The sequence below is a fragment of the Aricia agestis genome, chromosome 7 (assembly GCF_905147365.1).
Source record: "Aricia agestis chromosome 7, ilAriAges1.1, whole genome shotgun sequence".
NCBI classification, from domain to species: domain Eukaryota; kingdom Metazoa; phylum Arthropoda; class Insecta; order Lepidoptera; family Lycaenidae; genus Aricia; species Aricia agestis.
The window spans coordinates 18,582,891-18,606,939 of record NC_056412.1 but is presented as its reverse complement, the minus strand read 5'-3'; positions in this window follow the sequence as shown (position 1 = coordinate 18,606,939).

The window sequence follows — 24,049 nt, the reverse complement described above, 5'->3', positions numbered from 1 at the left end:
TTTACGTGAATTTTATTTTGCGCGGCAAGCGTTGCATTTTTTTTGTTTACTAGCTTTTGGCCGCGGCTTCGCTCGCGTAAAATAGTTTGTCTACAACGTTCGACTTTCAAATAACTTAGGTATTGAGTACAAAAGAGCTCTTCTTCTTTTTCTTTTATTTATATAATTTGATAGCTGGATTTTTTATTTCGCAAGCATTCTTCTACTACTAGAATCTTCTCTAGAATGAAGTTAGCTGTAATGAAGATATCATTACCCACACACCCACCCACACACACCCACACACACACACACACACACCCACACACACAACACACACAAGCACACATACACACACACACACACACATACAATTTGCTGCAATTAAAGCTGACCCTTATCGTACACCCACGATCAAAGTTCGATCCCGCGAGCGAAGTTACGGGCAACATCTAGCTACAGAAGCCTCATTTAAATTCATTTGCAGTTAAATATTCAGTGTGTTTCTAAATACACTTTTATCAGCGCCAAATAAGTGTAATTTAGAACAATCCTTTTGAAATCCGCAACGACAATGGCCGCATAAGATAAGTTTATCGCGCCCTGTGTGAGACCCGGCCCATATATCGCATGTAGTTTTGAGAATTGTATTGTCTCCGTAAAATAATATTATGTTTGTTATTTACCGCATGTTTTGTTGTTGAAAACATGAATATCGACGGGTCCCAAGAACAAAATCGTATGTATGAAAATATTGGTTTACGGTATGAGGTTTTCAAGTTCTGTGTAAATATAATTATAAATTGTTGAAGCAAATACACATTTTTTGAGAAAAAAATTTGCAAAAGCTATTGAAGAGCTTAATTCCTTTATTGTCATATTTTTTTATAGACTTAAATTGTTATTTTCGAATGAAATGAATTCTTATAATACAATAAGGTTTTGTTTTCCGGAACGATCTAGTGCATATGTTAATATACGACGTTGTTCTTTGGAACAATCTAGTATATATCTTTATTTAAGACTTTGTTTTAGGGAATTGATGTTTCAGTTTCATGTCTTAAAAGAAAATTAAGCCCTAATGTTCGAATTGATATTCAAAATAACAATGTAATTATCAAAACTTTAATTAAATAAATAAATACAGAACATTTTTATCTCAAAAATAATATTAAAAAGTAGTTTTTAACCTTGTTTTTGAATTAACACCAATGTCAAACGTGTATGTTACAAAGATTCTATTTCAGTAGTTATTATTATAAAAACGTGTAAGTAATAATAAGCTGTATTTATTTTGGTAAGTGCACCTATAGAAAAAGTAATTAAAAAAAAATAGTGAGCTAAATATTTAACAAAAATAAATTTTACTCTTTTTCTCACCTAGCATAACAACAGTAGACATGGAAAAGAATCGACATACTGATAGATTCTATCGAAAAATGGCGGATTTCCAATTTTCCATTGTCTAACTGTCACTTTGTCTATTGTTCCGTAAAGAAAACGTTTCTATGGTGACCATGATATGCCTAAATTTAAATCAAATCAGTTTTTTTCGAATTATCTACCAGCTGGCCGATTCTGTATCGTTCATTGTAACGAAACGGCGGAGTGAGTAACGGAAAGTCTCACTTTTGTATGCTAGTGAGACTTTCCGTTACTCACTCCACCGTTTCGTTACTAACTCTTTGATTAACTCACAAAATGTACGATACAAAATCGGCCAGCTGATATTTGGCATTGCATTGTTTGAATTTATGACGCCAGAATCGCACATACTTATTAAATCTTTATTTTTGTTAGTTTTAATAGTGACGAATAAGCATACAGGTACTGCAGTCTCTATTTCCTAGCTTCCAAAATCGATTAAAATATTCAAGTCTTTGTTCTTCTGTCTGAATTTTGTCTCCACACGTCTTATACTTACAACTACACGGTTTTCCCATCATTTTGTCACTAACAAATCTACCTCTTCTTGAAACGTAACTCTTTTCAAGATTTCCCGGGTTTTTCGTTTCGCGTTCAACCAATCTTATCGACGTACCAAACGTTTCTTTGACTTTCGCTTCGGGGCAGTTTCAGGCGTTACGTTTGATGTCCTATTATTTAGGGATTCGACTGAATCAATCCAACCACTATGATCAGCACAAAAAATATCTTTCCATTTTTTGTGTACATTAACTGGGGAAGGCATAAGTGTAGCTATAATACCATGTTATGTGAATGTGTGATGGACCTTATCTCCTACTCCTCCTACCTTTCTTCTGATTAATTTCGTTGCGGGTCCCAAGACAGTTTTAGCTTGTCCCTCGGGCACCCCTGAGATCATATCAAAGAGTTTTCGTGGTTACTACTGTTGATCCTGGCGACACAGGAGTTGCAGTGGTGGGAACATGTGGTAGACCTAATACCATTATGTGATGATGATGGTGTTGTAGAAATTGCAGGTTCTTCAAACTCTTCAATAATATAATAATATATTATATTGCTGGTGAGTTACCTCAATGTTCAATGGAGTAAATACTTCGTTTGTAGGCGCTAAGCGGTGCTGGTGGCTAATACATAGGTGGTGAAGTAATTTGATCGCAGGTATCATAATAGGTATCTGAGTTATGGATATTATGAGAATCTGATTTCTCCCTCAATCTATCATTTTCATTATTTTCATCAAAAATATCATGCCAAACTTCTGTCATATCGGCCAATATTCTCGGCTCCAGCGAGCTGATGTTAGTGTAGCGTTGGCATCCAGTTTCTAACAGAAAGCAAATAAGAAGGTATATGTTATGGTAGTATATATAACTAAAATCTTATTACTTACAAAAAATGGTACTATTTTATTCAAAAACATATTGAATAAAATACTTTTGTGTGAAACAAACACGCATGTTAAAAAAGTTTACAGAGAACAAAATTGTTTATTTATATACGACTAATTTTTTTATTAATAATTTGTAGAACAAAATCGTATCTGCTCAAGCGATAAATGACTTGAAATTATTTTTTACCGAACAGCGACTTATGTTAAAATAATAAGCTAGAAAATAAATATGTCTAATAACAGTCTCATTGTATAGTCTATGAATATAAAAGTAAAATAGGTTTTACATTAATTTATTTATAAGTTACTGATGGACTTATTTATATTTTTAAAGAACAATATCGTATATGACGTTGCGTCGCTGCGCGCTCGGTGCGAGTTGCAAAGAACAAGCGCCTACATGTCATTACATGTTTGTTCGTGGGGATATATTTCTAATAAGATATTGTTCGATTGATTATTCCAATAAATAAAAGGATATAAAATAAAAAAAATATGGTGCCATATAGTTTTTAGTATGTAGAATCCAAAAAATCAATAAAATACATTTCGTCTTATTTTTCCATAAGATTTTGTTCTTGGGACCCGTCGATATGCTGCGGTTGCTCTGTTTTTACACAAAATACGAGCATGCTAGCATAAATAGCGAGCTAACTAGGAATATCTATTACAAACGTTTTAAGCAAAAGTAGATCGCTGATTTAGGTACAAAATATTTTTAGGAAAACAATAATATAAATTACTAGCTGTCCCGGTGAACTTGGTGTCACTTTAAAATCTTTCCTGGACTTCTACGAATATTTTAAGACTAAAATAAGCCCAATCCGTTCAGCACAATTGAAAATCTAGTTTTATTTATTTATACTTTTTGAACAATGTACAATGGCGGACTTAATGCCATATGGCATTTTCTACCAGTCAACCAGTTATATATATATATATATATATATATATATATATATATATATATATATATATAGATAACGTATCAAATACATGTATGTGATGCGGAAAGTGACCTATAGAAGAAGACATATTACTAAATATCTTTAACATACATAAGGTGTTATTTATACGTGGGAGAGCCATGCTTCGGCACGAATGGGCCGGCTCGACCGGAGAAATACCACGTTCTCACAGAAAACCGGCGTGAAACAGCGCTTGCGCTGTGTTTCGCCGAGTGAGTGAGTTTACCGGAGGCCCAATTCCCTTCCCTATCCTCCCCTATTCCCTTCCCTTCCCATCCCTACCCTCCCCTATTACCCTATTCCCTCTTAAAAGGCCGGCAACGCACCTGCGGCTCTTCTGATGCTGCGAGTGTCCATGGGCGACGGAAGTTGCTTTCCATCAGGTGGCCCGTTTGCTCGTTTGCCCCCTTCTTTAATAAAAAAAAAAAAGGTGTATGTAGATATTTAGTACAGTTTTATAAATTTTTGCATAATACACACATGCAAAGCTATATTCCCTATAAACTTGTATTCTGAAACTGCAGTTTCCACATAATTTGTGTTGACAATAACAAAGCTTGGTTTACCTACTGCTCAAACTCCGTCGTTAAAATATCCCATAAAAAATAATTTGTCACAAAAATGAATTCAAACGCGAGACTGCATTCAAAGTTTCCAGCAACTTTCTTATTAAAAATTTGGTTTGAGAAGTTTTCGTGGGTAATGGAATTTTAAACAGCTGTGTGATTAAGTTATGCGCTTTTGCTCCCCGAGTTTGAGCTTGTTACGTGGCGTAAGAATTTCACGATTCGTTGCCTTCTATGATATTCCGCTAAAAGTTTGAGTTCAGATATGCGTCGGCTTAAACGTTAAGTCCGGATAGTTTTGCAGCTGAAAAGTGATAACGAAAGCTAGTTTTGTTTTATTATACCGTATAATTAAGTTGCATCATCGGACGTGATGTTTAAATGGATCGATGTAGAAAAACAGTAGTAAGATAGATCGTTGTAGCAACGTAGCTACAGGTAACATAATATTTTACACTGATTGCGATTATTTAACCGACTTACAATAAGGAGGAGGTTGTATATTCAGGTATTTACTATTGCTTCGTCGCAGCAACCAATAATTCTCTGAATTCCGTTACTAGTGCGCGACGCAAACGCACCGCATAGTAGGTACACGAAATGCGGCGCGTACGGTGCGGACGAATCTATAACATCATTTCACACAACAAATTCTAAAATGCGTGTTGATAAATATGACCACTAACTAGAGCATAGGCGGCCACACGGCCGCTGCGTCATCGCAGCGTTATTACAAAGCAGTCTTTAACCTCAAAACCCTCTCCCGCTTCGTCTCAGAGGCTTCTATCCGTCATGTGTGCGTTGCGACGACGCAGCGAGCCCTGTGAACAACTTGGTTATTTGTATGCTGACGCAATGCGCCGTGTGGACTGGCTCTTAGGTATAACCAACCGTGCTGTATACTAAGTTGTGACATTATAGCACTGCACAAGAGCATAATGCCTCAGTGACCGAGTGGTTTACGACATGGAGTTTTACAAGTTAGGGCAATGAAGGCTGATTGTCTCTAAGATAGGCATATTAAATGTTTGTCCTACGCCAGATCAATCCCCAGTAATGTCCGCTATATGTTCCATTGGGTGACGAGAGTAATGGAACAGAGATTTCTGTATTTCGCAAACACTGGGGCACTTTAAAAACCTCACTAGAAACCGGGTTTCAATTAAACCAGTCACTTTTCATCAAAGCCTTTTTTATGAAATAAGGGGGCAAACGAGCAAACGGGTCATCTGATGGAAAGCAACTTCCGTCGCCCATGGACACTCGCAGCATCAGAAGAGCTGCAAGTGCATTGCCGGCCTTTTAAGAGGGAATAGGGTAATAGGGGAGGGTAGGGAAGGGGATAGGGGAGGGTAGGGAAGGGGATAGGGGAGGGTAGGGAAGGGGTAGGGGATTGGGCCTCCGGTAAACTCACTCACTCGGCGAAACACAGCGCAAGCGCTGTTTCACGCCGGTTTTCTGTGAGAACGTGGTATTTCTCCGGTCGAGCCGGCACATTCGTGCCGAAGCATGGCTCTCCCACGTATAAATATAAATATGTGTTATATAAGGGCATAACCGCAGACAACGCTTGGTGTTATGAATGTTTCAGAAGTTTCGGCGCGGTGTCCTGGACCCCGGTGTTCCATCCGTGTACTTGGGCTTTAACGATGATTCATTATCTTTGAAGTTGCGAGGAAAAATGTTCGTGCACATAGAAGGAGGCGTTTGTATTAAATTTGTTGTTTAATGTTGCGTATTGCTATGGTTCATGAGAAGAGTCAAATTATGTTGTCCAATTTTGTGTTTTGGACCATAACGTTATAGACTAGTAAATAATGATAGGAATATTAATCATTCATTTAGCTTGCAAGCATTTTTGTTTAGATAGATCGTAAACTCTTAAAAAGCACTCGCCTTACATTTTCGGGATACATAAAAAATATTATATATTTCATTTTTTACGAATAACAAACAACTTCCCAAAGGTCTAGCTTAGCACAAACAGATAACGAAGTCTCAGTAACAGGTTACCATTTTTACCCTCGGGTACCGAACCCAAATAAGTTAATTAAGCGAGCATCAAACGAAATTAATTAGCCTTTTGGATGGCTAATGTACTTTGTATGAACGTTCTGATTATCCCAAGTGAGTAAACGCTTGTTTGGTTTTAATTTAATTTCAATAAATTTCCTGAAATTAGTTCGAAACCTTTGTAGGTTATGAAAAAATGTACGGTTCCCGCTTGATAAACGAATTTTGGCGAAATGGAGTTGCGAGCATCAACTAGTATACTATATCGACTAGCTGTCCCAGCAAACGTTGTTTTGCCATATTATTTTATTGAAGTGACTAAATAAGTATGGCACCATGGCAACATCCATCGCTATCCCGTCGCACAAACAATGGTCACCGTCAGTCTCGAGTTATAATAAATTACTATTACTTATTCAACAAATACACTTATCAATATAAAAATTAGCCAGTAGCCGATTCTCAGACCTACTGAATACCTATGCATATAAAATTTGCTCAAAATCCGTAAAGCCGTTTCGGAGGAGTACGGTAACTAACATTGTGACACGAGAATTTTATATAAAAGAGATTTAAGGTTCGCTTTATTTGATAAAAATGTGAATTTTCTTATATACACACATAAGTAGACTTGGCTTGGCTTTTCAATAATTTGATTAGTAAAGTTAGTAACTACTAATAAATTAATAATTTATTAGAGGCTAATGTCGAAATGTCAGTGAGAATTGTCAGTGGTGATTAAAGTTGAATATTCAAAGGATTAAGTTAGTGAGTCGAATTTAGTGGACTAGAACACGCTCTTGTTACACAAAGCTCTGGATTTATATTGTTTAATTCATTTTAGTAAGTTAATTATAGAGTAGAATTGCGATGACAGACGCTTCCATGTCGTGGGATCGATTCCCGCGTTGTAAACGTATTATTTCCAAGTTTGGTTAGGACAGGTAAAATGAGCCACACGTCGGATGGGCATGTAAAAAGTCGGTCCTGCTCCTATCCTTCACTAGTCATGTCGGTCATCCGTCCTCCTGTGTGCTGCGCACACACTTGGGCACTATAAAATGACTCCTGCGTAACTGGTCTGGTTTCAATGAAACCAGCCACCGTCACAGAAAACGGTGTGGGGGTATTATCATAATGTTATTATTATTGCCATGACGCAGCGGTATGTCCATATTAGTATGTCATAGACCCATAGACCATCCATAGACCAATGTTGTGTGGGATTTTACGGAACACGTTTTTGCTTGGCAACATTACCAGGTAGGGGGGGGTTTGGGGGGGGGGGGGGGCAGCCGCCCCAAGTACCGGCCGGGGGTAAAGCCTCCCGCATGTTAATCAAACGACACGCAAAATCTGCATGTTTAGTTTTGGTTAGATTAATTTCACTTTTAATAAATAACTTACTTTGATTCTAAAGAAGGAGAAGTAAAACTCAAAACTAACGACGCAACATCATTTTGCTTAGCAACATTACCAGGAGCGGGGGGTTTGGGGAGGCTCAGCCCCCCCAAGTAAGGGCAGGGGCAAAGCCCCTTTTGATATTAATCAAACGACACGCAAAATCTGCATGTTTAGTTTTGGTTAGATTAATTTCACTTTTAATAAATAACTTACTTTGATTCTAAAGAAGGAGGAGTAAAACTCAACACTAACGACGCAACACCATTTTGCTTAACAACATTACCAGGAGGGGGGGGGGGGGGTTTGGGGCGGCGCAGCCCCCCCAAGTACCGGCCGGGGGCAAAGCCTCCCGCATGTTAATCAAACGACACGCAAAATCTGCATGTTTAGTTTTGGTTAGATTAATTTCACTTTTAATAAATAACTTACTTTGATTCTAAAGAAGGAGAAGTAAAACTCAACACTAACGACGCAACACCATTTTGCTTAGCAACAATACTAGGAGGGGGAGTTTTGGGGGGGCGCAGCCGTGTTTGCAGGAGCAAACAAAAAATACAAAATCTGCCCCTTCTTTGGTCCGTTTGAGGGGTGGGGGGGAAAAATTTTATACACCAGATATGAAGTTGGAAGAAGACAAATATATCTGCGAAAACCATATTCAAATCGGATCAGTAGTTTTCATGTTAAAAAAAAAGTTTGATACAATATCTGACCCCCTCTTCGGCCCCCTTAAAGGGGTGGGGGAAAATTTTTATACACCAGATGTTAAATTGGAAAATACAGTTAATAATATGAAGTTAGTCCATTGAAGAAAATTTTTTTATACACCAGCCTGCCTAGCATACGCCAACGAGATATCTCACCCTCGAGATAATTCATAATGTCAAAATCTCGCCATTATCTTGACAAAAGTCTATAAAATGTGTTAATTCGATGATAGATCTACGCGAGAAAAATGTTTATCACGCTAGGGTCAATAGATATGAAGAGACAAACCATCAAACATCGAGAAAACATGTAGAGTGAGATATGTCGTTGGCGTATGCTAGGCAGGATTATGTTAAGTTTGGAGAAGACAAATATATCTGCGAAAACCGCATTCAAATCGGATCAGTAGTTTTCGTGTGATGCTGGAACAAACATACAGACAGACAGACAGACAGACAGACAAAAAACTAACCACAGTTTTGGCTTCTATAGCGATGTAGTAACAGCCCCCGCTTATTATTTTTTGGATATCTTTAATATACAGAATTGTCATTTCTACAGTTTTATTATATGTATAAATTAGATTGCTTAGACTATTGTGCTGTGTGATACTGTATAGTATAATTATACTAAACAATCTAATCATGCGATGTCCAAGTCGATCTATTTATTTAAAATGTAAAAGATTTTTAATATTGATATGATAATAACTTACGTACTAACTTGAGACAGAAGGTCCTCTAGGTAGGGACTGAATAAATTAACCGACTTGGTACTCGTATTGCATGGATCTCATAAATTTTTACGGTATAAAAACTGAGTTGCGAGACTTGGTTTTTTTACAGGATGTTTTTGATGGGATTATATTATAGCGTAGTCTGAAACCAGCTTCATGATTGATCATTAAATGTCTCTGATTGCGGCCATAAGATACTTAATACCCATGCAAAAACTAAACCAAATGCCATAGATGTCTTATATTTACGAGATCCTGACATAGACAAATGACAGGCGCGTTGCACACGAGGTATTGGCGTAGATAATTTACGATTTCAGAGCTGAACAAATCAAGCTTGGTACTGCTGCGATTTATAATTTCGGTATATTTATAGATCCTGTATACACTATGAATATTATCTATATATATAAAAATGCATTTTCAATTGTGTTAATAACGCTAAAACTCGAAAACGGCTGAACGGATTGGGCTAATTTTAGTCTTAAAATATTCGTAGAAGTCCAGGGAAGGTTTTAAAGTGACACGAAGTTCGTCGGGACAGCTATCTACACTACTATTATAAAGAGGAAAGATTTGATTGTTTGTTTTGAATAGGCTCCGAAACTACTGGACCGATTTGAAAGATTTTTTTTACCATTGGAATCCTACATTAATATTGCTGAACATAGACTAAATTTTATTTTGGAAAAAAATAGGGTTCCGTAAGATATTTGGGATTTTCGGACGCAAGGTGTAAAAAATCAACCAGAAACGTTACTTTTTTCGCGTGCGTTGCCTAAACTATAAAAGATAGAACCATAAAATGTTGTAAGTAATTGTAGATCTTTTAAATATCTATAAAAAAGTCCGCGACACACTATACCTATCTATGTTGAGTGAGGCACAATAATCATTTTTTTATTAAAAAATATTGAAATGTTTTTGAACTACATTTAAATGCCTTTATTTTACTCATGACATTATTATTCTTTTCTTATCAAAATAAATTATTTCATTACTAAGTACAGTTAATGTAGATAATATTTGGTCTTTGAATGACTAAAATTGGACGTTTGGTTTTAATGTTATGGCTAAATTAAAATATTACGATTTCTGCTGCACGTTGCGAATTGGGCGTCGTCAAGGCGCGCCGCGCGGGTGTGCTCGCCTGGAGAGTCCACGTAAATATTAATTATTATTACCTCGATCATGGGAATCGCAGACACAATAGATTTGTAATATACTAGACGTTCCGCGCGGCTTCGCCCGTGTATATTAGAATTAGATATTTCACAGACAATTAATTAGTCCACCCGTTTTTCCACATTTTCCTCTACTTCTTCGCTCCCATTAGTCTTAGCGTGACAATTTTTTTTATTATAATCTATACATCTAAGTATACATATAAATAAAATTGGAGTGTCTGTTTGTAATATTGAAAGAACCGTTTTTTACTACATGCATATGAATGTATATACGCTACATACACCAAAACAACATTTTTTACAATTTTCGTCTGTATGTCTGTCTGTCTGTCTGTTTGTTCCGGCTAATCTCCGAAATGGCTGGAGCTATTTTGACGGGACTTTTTTTGGCAAATAGCTGATGTAGTAAGGAATAACTTAGGCTACTTTTTAACCGACTTCCGAAAAGGAGGATGATATATTTTACTATTTTTTGTATTTGTTCTCGGACAACTATGCCATTTGTGGACTGATTTTCAAATTTTTTTTGTTGTTGTATAAGGTGAAGCCCAAGTTCGGTAACATTATCACAAAAGTGGTGATCTGATGATGCGATCCATGAGAAATCGACGGGACTCCTTGAAATTCAAGAAATCCAAGAAACATAACTAAAGTTTACGCGGACAAGTCGCTGGCAACAGCTAGTAATATATATAAAAATGGATTTTCAATTGTGTTAATAACGCTAAAACTCGAAAACGGCTGAACGGATTGGGCTAATTTTAGTCTTAAAATATTCGTAGAAGTCCAGGAAAGGTTTTAAGTCCGTATACGAAATTTTGCCGAAATTTTGAATAAAACGACAGAAATAATCTATGTTGATAAAATTCTATTCAATTCGAGAAAAAAGAAAAAAAAAACAAATTGTGCCAAAAAACACAATTCAAAACAACCTAAATCTCACATTATATTGCTCGCCGCAAGGCTAATGTGAGATTTGGTTATTTTGAATCGTGTTTTTTGGCACAATTTGCTTTTCTTTTATTTTCTTTTTATGCCGAGTTGCCGAAATTAACAGCAATTCTTTGCCCATTTTCTTTAAAATTTTGCCAACTTACATATTTTTTACTCAACTATTTCATATTAAAGTGGTAAAAAGTAATTCCAACATTGTATACACGACTTTCTCAACAGTACATTGTATTTTTTCATACCGTTAAGACGTCAATACAATCCATAAACAGGTGATATTCTAAACCTTTTACAGCAAAAATCACAAAACTGTCGCGGATTTGAGTTGGATTATTTAAAAATACTTAAAAAAAACAAAAATCTAGCTTCAACATTAGATTATAATTGAAATGATCTTACATGTTGTGCATTAAAACTTATAGAAATACTGTATTTTAACTGTTAAATCACGTCTGGTAATCAGCGAAATCGGCAAAATTCGTATACGGACTCTTAAAAGTGACACGAAGTTCTCCGGGACAGGACAGGACAATCTTATATTTTTAGGATAGGCTGATCCGGCAAACAAGGAAATGCCGATACATAATTTTAATTCAGAATAGTTATTAATTATAATCACTTATGAACATTTCTGAATATTATAGGATGTACTATTTGAATCAAAATACTTCATTGTTTTCCTTACCTTATCTTTCAGTTTAATAGAGGGCATTTTTTTAAAAGAAGAGATTATTATCAAATATATCTTGATGCTATCTCATAAACTTTAAACGAACTGCAGACTAGCGTTCACAAGTATAAAAACTTTATTAACCCTCTCCTACCAGATATTATCACCTAACGACGACGTACAAAAAGTTCCATTACTCTGGCGGTTAATGACGTCATTACCGAACTTTCCCGGTGACGTCATTACTGAAGGCTCCCGTGACTTCACGAGGAGAAGGACAATGCAGCACTTCATGCCTTTTATTCTAGTAATATTATTAACTTTTTTACGATTTTTTGCGTTGCGCGGAAAATCGTTTATAACCTTATAAATTTTCCATGGAAATTGAGTATCCTATCACATGTCCTCTATTGGGACTCAAAATTTCCATACCAAGTTTCATCAAAATTGGTTCAGCCGGAAACCTAACAGAAAGACAGACACACTTTTGCTTTTTATTATGAGAATGGATCGACCAGAAAATAAGCAGATTTAATTATAAGCGACTTTGCGTACTTAAGGATCTAGTCTAATTTTTTATTTATTATTTTTTTAATTAATTTATCTGGGACGTCATAGACCTGTAATATAAATATTATATTAAATATATTAAAGTACGATCGAAGAATCATGTCATTTGGTTGGATTATGTCTATTCAAAGGGTCGAATTAGACTGCAACGCGACGCGTAGATGCATTTCTAAATTTGTATTGATTTGACAGATATGCAAGACGTCTCATGCAATAGAAATCTGACAATTCAGTACAAATTTAGAATTGCATCTACGCGTCTGCGCTCGTTTTGCGGTCTGAATTGACCCTATGTCGTGATCTATCGGCTTGGTTTGGTTGGAAACATGTTATTTTCTAGTTTGGTTAGGACAATGCAGGCTGATCATCTGATTGACAAGTAAGATGATCCATGCGTCGGATGGGCATGCAAAAAGTCGGTCCTGCGCCTGATCTCTCGCCAGTCGTGTCGGGCTTCTGTCCCATTGGGTTGTAAGAGTAAAAGAAAAAGAGAGTGCTCTTGTGTACTGCGCACACACTTGGGCACTATAAAATTACTCCTGCATAACTGGCCTGTTTTCAATGAAACCGGCCACCGTCACCGAAACCGGTGTGGGAGTTATTCGTTAAAATATGCATATAAGTATTATAAAGTTTTATGGATTATAACATGTGTGATATAAAGTGTACAAATACAATCAGTTTTTAGTACGTAATACTAGTCTCGAAGTTGGTGTAATTAATGCTGAGCTCGCCGCCTGTCGGGCTGAACTATCTGCATCTATCAGTTTCCTGCCTCTACATGTGCTACATACGGGACTTAAGCCCGCAATAATCTATACTAATATAATATAAATCATCATTATATCAGAGTAATAAGCCATACTAATATCTCTTTCTGTCTGTCTGTTACCTCTTCACGTCCAAGCCGCTAAACTGATTTTGCTGAAATTTTGTATGAACATACTTTGAGCGCCGGGACGTAGGATATATTTTTTATACCGGAAAAATATAAATGAATATCGGCGCAATTGAGTAGTTCTTGCGAACACTAGAAAGCGGATTTTGATATTCGGCAAGGCGTTATAAAAGGTTGCTGTATTTATTTTGATGTTGGGAAATCACTCAAAGACAATCACAGTTCGTATAAGTTATTGACTATGTTTTATAATATATAGACATGCAGTATACAGCACTATAATAAATATAGTTTGATTTTTAGTTAAAAAAATAAAACAATCATAATATTGCGTACTTTATCATAATGCTGAAGCATATTAATATCTATTTTGTGTATAATCTAAGCTCTTAAATCTACGCGTCCGTATGTATCACATACCCCCACCCTCCCCTCGTCCACTAAAGACTTCCTGCGCCATAAACAAGAGCCGCCTTATCTCCTCTATAAATAGTTTGATAGCGTCTACAGAACCCTAATGGTAATTGTAAACTGACAAGTGATTAGAGCACTGAATACTAACGTAAGGACAGGCCTGTTTACCCGTGATATGTCTGCAGATTAAGTGCCCTCGCAATATGAGACGTCTTTTCTTCTTCTCGAGACTCGAGAAGCAGTGCGTGAAAAAAGGAAAAAAGTAGCATAGTTGCATGTAGACCATTACCAGTATTTAAAAAGTTTGAGAGGCTTATCTTCAGCTTGGAAAATTAAATGTCAACGCTTATCAAACTTTCGCGTAACGCCATACTAATGATAGTTCGAGAGATCACGTTCACTTAGGTTTTAGTTATACCTATGTCTTATTCTAGACCAAAATTACGTGATCTGTTCAGCTGCAAACTTAGGAGTTTTTTTACCATAAAATATATGCCAGTGACAGTAATAAATCTAACATTTTTTCTTCAAGAATGCAAGTCCAGGCGACATTACCTTGCAACGAACGGAGGCAACATTTGACGGCAAAATATTCTTTGTATGAAATCATAGGAGCTAAGCAGCACTACGCGACGGCGGAGCGCATCACGAAATGTCAGTGTGCGTCGCGTCACAACTCGCTAGGGCAAGTAGGACTCGTACTACTAAACCGTTTTGAGACTCAAACAATCGGACGAGAATGCCGCGTCCTGTTCTAACAACGTCATTTCACGTTTGTTAGAGTAGGATGCGGCATTCTCGTTCGATTATTTGAGTCTCAAAATGGTTTCGTGGTACAAGCCCAGGTCACAACAATGCATTGCAGCGTCGTATCACAAAAACAGCCATTGTACTGCACAGCAATGAAGGTCTTTGCATTGCGACGCCTTAACGCTGTGTTATATAGCATGGCTCTTTTACCGTTAGGATTTTTAAAATCGGTTTTCTTATGCGTTTTTTTTTGTTACCAATCAGAAATCTCACAAAATCTCACAAATGAGCACAACCTAATGAAATGGTAATTAGGACCAAATAGAAGGGCCGCTTATTCCGTTCCGTTTGGCGGAGCATTTTTCACCTGTCACATATCAAACCCGGGGTCATAACTCTTAGCAGATGTAAGCCCCGGCGACGCCATTTGTCATCGTACCTTCACAAAAACTGAGAACTACTTTGGAAGGATATTTAATTTAATTGGAGCATTTTAATTAAAGTAAATGAACGTTATACTATAAAATGACGTATCGCTCTGCAGGGTGTGTCATAATATTTTTAAGCCCCGACTACTTGTAATAATAATTATGTATTCTGTGCCCCGACGAAAAAGGGGGTGATACAAGCGGGCCCCTAGACGAGCAATTTTATGGCGCTATATCACATATTGCGTAATTTTATTGACCGTCTAGGGTTAATATTGAACATCGCCCGCCTTTAATCTAATTGTCAAATAAACTCTTCAATATATTGAACAATACAATTATTGATCGTTGAGGGGCCGGCTTAGTTTAACGTGTCTTTCTGTCTTCCTTTCTCTCAGTCTGTCTGTCTGAAGTGAACGATTGTAAACTTTGATTTGATCTACTCAATATTTTGTATTGTGATTCCTGGCACATTTGAGAGTTATGAATCGGGGGTCTTTTTCTAAAATTCATAAATAAATATTATATTTTATGAATGAACATATTTTATCAATTACTATCATAATACTTAACTAACAAATAGAATTTTTGGGACACGGTAAATCAACACGTTATGCAGAAATAAAATGGAAGTGAAATAGACTATTTTTTATTAACTAGAGATCGCCCAATGGTCGAAATTCGACCTTACTTGCAACGACATTAGGACTGCTTCCTATATTTTGTAAAAAATATTGACTTCATCATAGTTTTTTTCAATTCTTGTCTCTGGGACTCAGCTGATCTCAGACTGGCCGTTTAGGCATTGTCTAATAGTATCTAAAATTAAATAAAAAAACAATAATCCATTTTCAATTTGTCAACTTGTTGTCAACAGACTTCAACCATAAATAAAAGAGTATAATTCGTATGCATAAACTTATAATATACTGTCGTATAGACCACCTGACAACCCGAAAATGCGTGACCATTTTTGATCTGTCAATGTGTGCGTGTGCTAGTGATGTATATTTTACTATCGATAGTATAGTATTTTGCTATCGATAGTTTAGTCCGTTCGAGTTATTTTACCTAAGTTTCTAGAAATAAATAATATGCAACTTTGACAGATTTTGTATTTCAAATTAGGTATCATAAATTTTAATTGGAAAAAAAGGTGACGATTGAAAAGTAGATACACATTTTCGTTTGGAATGATTTTTCAATCGTCATTCGTCGGATATGTTATGACTTATGACATGAGGTTCTTATATGGGTAAATAATATACACATAACACATTATAAAGTTACTTATTTTTTACTCAGGTAAAATCCATCTGGTAAATCAGCCCTTACATTCCTGCATTGAAAGTAAACTTTGAAAGTAAACAACATACATAGTATATTATATTTTATTCTTAAATTAAATACATATCATAAAATATCATAATACTTTTGGGAGTGCCTCCGCTGCCGGCGCCGGCTCCCAAAAATATCAGTAATGGGAACTACGGTAAGTATACTGCCGGCAGCCGAGATATAAAACAACGACTGCCGGCACTGGCACTCAAAATGGGAGCCGGTGATAATGCGTAAAGCGCTAGGTTCCAGTGCCGATTCACAAATTTTAAAAAGAAATAATAATTATAATCTCAATTTATATATTCGACTTGACTGACTTCCAAAGGTGAAGGTTTGGTACCTATTTATTCGGCTGTGGATATTTTAGTTTTTTGTGATGCATTTTCTTAGCTTAGCTTTACCTTGGCTATCTTTTTTCAGCTACCAAAAAGTAAGATTTTGCACCAAAGCTACAGTTATAAACTCCGTGGTATACTTCCGAAGGTACTGAACAGAACTTCAGATTCCTTATACATGTTAGAGAGTTTCAGCGTTATTTAAAGAAGCAAAGATATTGTATTTAAATGCTCAGCATCTTCATCATCACCACCATTAACCCATCCAAGATTCAAGCCCCATACGAGCACTGGTCATCACGACAACAATAGAATACAATAGCATTTCCGAGAATCCCCGATCGAAGGATTCAAATAATTATGCATCCTTACAATTATTATGACCTTATTATTTGTACTTTTCATAGTCATTTAGCTCAAGTCTGATGTTTTTGATCATTATTCTGTTTGACAAGCGATGTTTGCCGAATAGGCGCCGGCAGCCTATTCGGCAAACATCGCGTGATTTCGGCAAACTTCGGAGTTCGGAAAACGGCGCCAGCAGCAATTTCGGCAACCGGCGCCGGCAGCGGAGGCACTCCCTAATACTTTTTATTACAATTATTTTTAACCGACTTCCAAAAAGGAGGAGGTTAGACGTTCGGCTGTGGATATATTTTTTATGTATGTTCAACGATTACTCCGCCGTTTGTGAACCGATTTGAAGGTAAAGACAATAGTAATATTATAATTAAATGAACTAAAAAGTTTTAAATAATCCTTATTCTGTACTCAGTATTTCTGTTCTCAATCTTCATAATTTTGAAGTCAGTACCAGTCCTATTAATAAGTATAATATAAGTTGCAGTTATACCTATTCTGTCAGAGAACTGTCTATTATATTATTGAAAGCTACATTCAATGAGTATTAGATTCAAGTGAATGATTTGTGAAACCTTTATTTTATACTATGTATGTCAAAAGATAATTATTACTTCAAAATAATCGTTAAAATAAGATAATATGTCCTTTTTAAAGTGATAAATATAAAGGTAAATGATTTTTATTTTAGTTTTATGTTATTGTAAAATATCGATAAGCATATCGATAAATTTGATTCAAGCACTAGCGTATATTATGTAAAAAAAAATTAAGGAAATTTTTTTCCTCAAAATTTGTGTAATATAAGAACAATAGTAACTTTAGTTACGCAAAATATGAAAGTAAAAGAGAGGATTCACCATATTTTATTTGATATTTCATTTAGCTTAAGACAGAATAAAGCAAAAATAAACACATCGTAGCAATTAGGACATGAAGATTAATTACCTGTGAAATGATGTGATCAATTAGGACATGAAGATTAAAATATTACCTTATGATTTACACTGCAATCAAGTACATAACAAGTCACCTTTTTTAAATATAATAATATTTATTCAAAATAATAAACAAATTGAACAATATATTGGAAATACCGAAAGGGCATAAAAACGATTGACGACTTTTGACGACCTGTCAAATAAAAGTTGTTACAATTTTCATTAGACTGCCTCTCTCTTTTCATCTTGTTATAATTCCATAAAGGATTTTCTCTCTCGCACTCTTTGTTGGTCTATGCATTATAAGTTTATGTTCGTATGTATAGGCTTGTCACTCAAAAATCTGTCATTTTTCCTAGTAGTAGTGTCGTAGTGTGTGTAACGTTTTATTTGTTAAAAATATATATGATAAAAGCATAATTTTAAAATAATATTAGCTCGATGCACTCCTTCACCATATAAACTATAACTGTGCGAAATTTCATGCACCTACGTTTCCCCACTTTTCATAAAAAGGGTTACAAAGTTTTTCTCTCACGTATTAATATATAGATAGCTAGATATAATACGATTATAATAATATGCTTTCATTAATTTTGGGAACTCTATTAACTTTTACTAGCTATTTGCCCGAGCTTTGCTCGGTATTCGATAAACCACGAATAAAATGACATTTTCTAAAAATGTTTCCTAGCTAGATCGATTTATCGCCCCCGAAACCCCCTATATACTAAATTTCATGAAAATCGTTGGAGCCGATTCCGAGATTCCAATTATATATTTATATATATACAAGAATTGCTCGTTTAAAGATATAAGATAAATAAACAAACTTTACACAAATGAAGACAAAAGCAATAACATATAATGCACAAATTCCATATAATCACTGTACAATGCATATTATTTTCGCACAAACATAATGCACTGTGCACATTATTCTTGCGCGGCGAAGTTATTCACTATACAAGGTAACTAAAAGAAATATTTCAAATCCTCTTAACAAAATTTACTTTGTAGTCGGCGGGAAACAAATAATAAACGAAGTGAGGCGAGGTACTTAGGAACACTCGGGTGTCTTCAAGTTATGCATGCAAAATGGATTTGCGCAGGAATATGAGTGTGCAGCGGATAATTGCTGTAAACTCTCGTCTTAACGAGGCGTTAGCGTTATTACTGGGAGTTTGCGAACTCATAAAATGTTCGTTTTAAGAAAAGGTTTGTGACCCCCGATAAAAGGGGGGTTTTAAGTGTCTGTGTGTCCGAGAACAGCACTATTTTTAACGCCCCTACGAAAAAGGGATGTAATAAAATATGTCTGTTTCAAAATGTCAAAGTGGGCCAATTTTGATTTATGAAATAGAGAAACTCTTGGTACTAAGTAGGCTGTGAGCGATCATGTCAGTTTTGAATCAAAAAAATAAGTGTGGCATTCAGCCGGGACGAAAGCTATTGCATATCATTTTGTGGCGTCTCAGTCGCACCTATTAGTTTAATTTTAATTAATATTAATGATCGTTATTTAAATCTGATAATTTCGTTTGTAATCTATGACACTATTGCTTACATTGTATTTTAAGGCTGGAGAGGAAAAAAATATTCGAAAGACAGTTGGGTTGACAAATTGTTGAAAATTATTATTAAGGATTCAGCTAGATGTAGATTTTGTGAACACGCATTTTTAAATATTATATTTTAGTGAGCTTTGAAGATCTGGTAGTTTCATTCCTAGAAATATCTGCCTATCATTTCAAAGATCTCCAAAATTTTTTATCAAATAATGCAATTACCTAACGCATACGTCTAGTCCCACGCACACAAACACCGTGCCGAAGTGTGCCGAACTGAAACGACGTTAGACGGTACACGGCAACTCCGCGCACACCCGAGTGGGGGTGCTGAAAGAAAATATCGGATAGCTACTAGTTACTAGAACAATTACGATTATGTTCTAGGATTTACCTACTTGTGTTATTAACACGTCATAGACATTAAGTACGTAAAACTTATAACAACCCTTTTTTTGTCGGGAGGTAAAAAATAGTGCTGAAAGAAAATATCTGATCCTGGACGTGACATAGCCACTAGTTACTAGGACAATTACGATTATGTTCTAGGATTTGCTTGTGTTTATTCTGTGCCTGGGATATTTATTCCCGCCATAAAACGAGACTTAAGCTCGCGTTAACGCCGTCTGCGTATTTTGTCTTGAATTTCAGCTTTTTATTACTCTACAAACGGATTCCGTTGCTAAGTACTACTTTATTATACAATTTTCACAAGTAAAGTCTACTTACACCTCAACCTATTGTTTGGTGTTTTATTTGTGTTCAACCTACTGAAATTAAAACAAAAGTTAAGTGTAAAATTATGTTAGTGACAGATACATTCAATTATTATTAACTAATTCTCAAAATTTTGCGTGGAAGAGCCATGCTTCGGTACGAATAGGCCGGCTCGACCGGAGAACTACCACGTTCTCACAGAAAACCGGCGTGAAACAGCGCTTGCGCTGTGTTTCCCCGAGCGAGTGAGTTTACCGGAGGCCCAATCCCCTACCCTATTCCCTTCCCTACCCTCCCCTATTCCCTTCCCATCCCTACCCTCCCCTATTACCCTATTCCCTTTGAAAAGGCCGGCAACGCACCTGCAGCTCTTCTGTTGCTGCGAATGTCCATGGGCGACGGAAGTTGCTTTCCATCAGGTGACCCGTTTGCTCGTTTGCCCCCTTATTTCATAAAAAAAATAGATGGATATTTTTTTGCAATATCTTTTTCAATGTGGTGTACATTTAAAAAGCCAAAACAAACACTTAAAAAACCACTTATATTATCTGATAAGTACATAAAAATGAAGCGCTAAATATGTGTGTAAGCACTCATCTTGAGAACTTAAAACTTGAGGCTTAGCCGATTTCGCAAAATTTTTTTAATGTATTTGTTAGTGCCGGCGGAGAGAAAAATCTTAAAAATTCCGCGATAAATGAGAAAATTTAAGAATACTAATAGCTTTTGACAATGTAAACTTCATAGATATGACGGGACGACGTCCGTCGGGACCGCTAGTTTATTATACAACACAAATATTATGCATTATTTATTAGTTGTGACCCACAATATTACACAACTTCAACGCCAAATATAAGTCAGCGTTTCCCGAAGTTGGTGAACTTCGGAGCCGAAGTGTCTTCAGCAATAACTTCGAAGACGAACTGTCATCAGCAGTGACGCCGGGATATCATCTATCAATTTGTTTTTCATGCCACCCATCAAAAGTATTACTTAACTTTAGGGGGAAATCCCTGTAAGCCTCTCGATTTCATGGGGCTTTTTGTATTCAGGACCTTAGCCACGACGCCTTAGTTAATTTCAATGTTGAAGTTCAAGATCAAAAAAGCTTGCAGAGTTTGGTGTATCGCAAATTAGACATTTAAATAAGCAGAATAAAAGGAAATGATTCTACGATTCCGCCTCTACTTTAATAAATGCAATTGTAATTTGTATTTCGAAGTATTTTTATGATATTAGATTGTCAATACGAAAGATATTGAACAAGCATTCATTATCATACAGAAATAGTAAGCATCAAAGCAAAAAAACAATAAACAATTTCCAAAATAATAGCCCTTATAATATGACATTAAAAATATGTTCACGTATAATATACGTCTAGCCTGATATTACCGTAAGGCTCTGTCCCTAATGACGCGGGAAGCGGGGCGGTGGTGGTAGCGATTAATCTAGCAGTAAACTATGAATGTAAATGAACGAAAAATTGGGGTTTTCTGATTTATCTACACAGAGGTACCAGCAGTTACCACCGAAGACAACGTGTCATAATCAGTTACTAACTTACACTTACATACTTACACTTACACCACAATAGACTATTATTATTATTCACACCACCAATGGTGCACCAATTAGTATCGAATGTCGCGTCGCGTCGTCACCCTGCCAATAGTTTTGTCCACACTGTGCCTTTTTTTGTTCATCAAGGGCATGCGTCATAGCGCAGTCAACAGCTTACGTGAGGCATGCCCGCAACGCATGCGCTCTGACCGTATCCAAAACTTTCGCTTAGTTCTATTTTTCCGGAATTTCTTATAACCAACCAAACGCCAAACCAAATAATAAAACGTTCTCGTCGCACATGTTACAAAGCTAACAGACACTGCAACTGAACAAAAATGAGAATATTGGCGTTGCGTTCGTTAACGCATTCAATTATTGAAAGCGCCAAACGAAAGTTGAATACAAAGAAGATGATGAAAATTGAAGATGAAAGCGCATAGTGTGGACAATGGACATAGCTATTAATTTTACGCTTCCGCCTTTGCGCCGCGTTCTTGCCGCGACATTCGTGACAGAGTCCTAAAGTCTTCTAATCCTATTTATTTCTCTGACCTTTGCGATTGAAATATTTAAGAAGGTTGTACGTGGCAACATAATAATATATTATCGCTGAAATAATTCTTATTTATTGTACTAAACATACAACTTTTTGTATATTGTGGACGTAAGTAATTTTTATTGTTTGCAGATTCTCACGCACGAGTGTGAAAATAAAATCGTTTGTATAAACAAACCCGAAAATTCTGAGCACTAATATTAGTTTTCATAATGTTAGTCTAAAAGCTCCTTTTTACGATGGCCATGCTGGTTAACTATAAAAGCCACAATGATGAACAATCGTCGATCGTGATAAACAACAAATGCATCTCTACATGTTCGCAGTTGTATTATTCCATGATGGACCTGTGGGTATATGCGTGGAGGCCGCAAAGGAAGATCTTTCGACCGAGCGAGGTGCTATGCCCGGTTAGGTCTGGCCTACGCGTTTGATTTCAGCTGCCGTATAATATACCGACGCTCTTCGAAAACTTCCATAGCGCGATGCAGGAATGTTTGTTTTTTTTCATTAAGGTTAAGACATAAGCACCATACATTTACTGTCAATGTAATTATTAAAATAAAGTTAAGTTTTAAATAAAATAAAGGTCTCAGAGTGTGGCTGATCATAGCCTTAAGATTCGCATTAAATATTTTTAATTTTTAGCTGAATGCAATGTCAAATCTATAGTTCATATTGATTACTTTGTATTATAGTATGTGACTAAGTTTATTTGGTTATTATTTACCATAACTCTGCTCGTCTTTCAACTTATTTACCGGGGGATCCCCCTAGCCTTAAGGCTCAAAGTCGAAGAACTAAAACATTTCCTAACGAAGCAACGTAAACATAGACAAAAATAAAATACAGCCCATAAAGAATGAAAACAAAATTTTATACAATTTTGTACGCGCTGTAAATAAGTTTTAATATCTTTTATACTTTAAATTATGTAACGAAATAAACATATTTTCATTAGAGTTAAAGCGTATATAATAGTCACATAAATTGCATTTTCCGGTAATATTAGTTACGTGGGCCATTAAGTCAAAATGGCCGGGGGGTATTATGCGTTGGGCTCGGACACTGGACACTGGAGCTTCACAGCTCAAATATTCTAACATCGCTTTAATTATATTAAATACTGGGCTTTGGCGCTATTTGTAGTGTTTACAATGAACTGAAGTATCTAAAATACAACGTTTACGGAAAGTAATGTATAGTTTCTGAAAATAACAAGAGTTTACTCTACAGAGTTGTTGATTGGTAAATATTCCGACGTAAGGCAATCTTGAGCGTTAATGATAATAATTGATAAACTCCAATCAAAAAACGGAAACGGACGATTGGTTATGACTATACTATTAATAGATGCATAATATTATTGTACACACTTTCGCACTATAAAAAATTATAACTGTCTGAATTTCTATGTAAACCGCCTACCAATTATAGTATAACCGCCGTCAGTAGAATGACACTTAAAATGGTGTTTTAAAGCAATTTCCGAGGTTTGAATAGTTAATGTTAAAAAAGGCGCTTACACTGCGTGGATAGTAAGAGCAGTTAGCCAACGCATTGGGCTCAATGTTCTATTGTGTACAGCGGGCTTTATGCGTA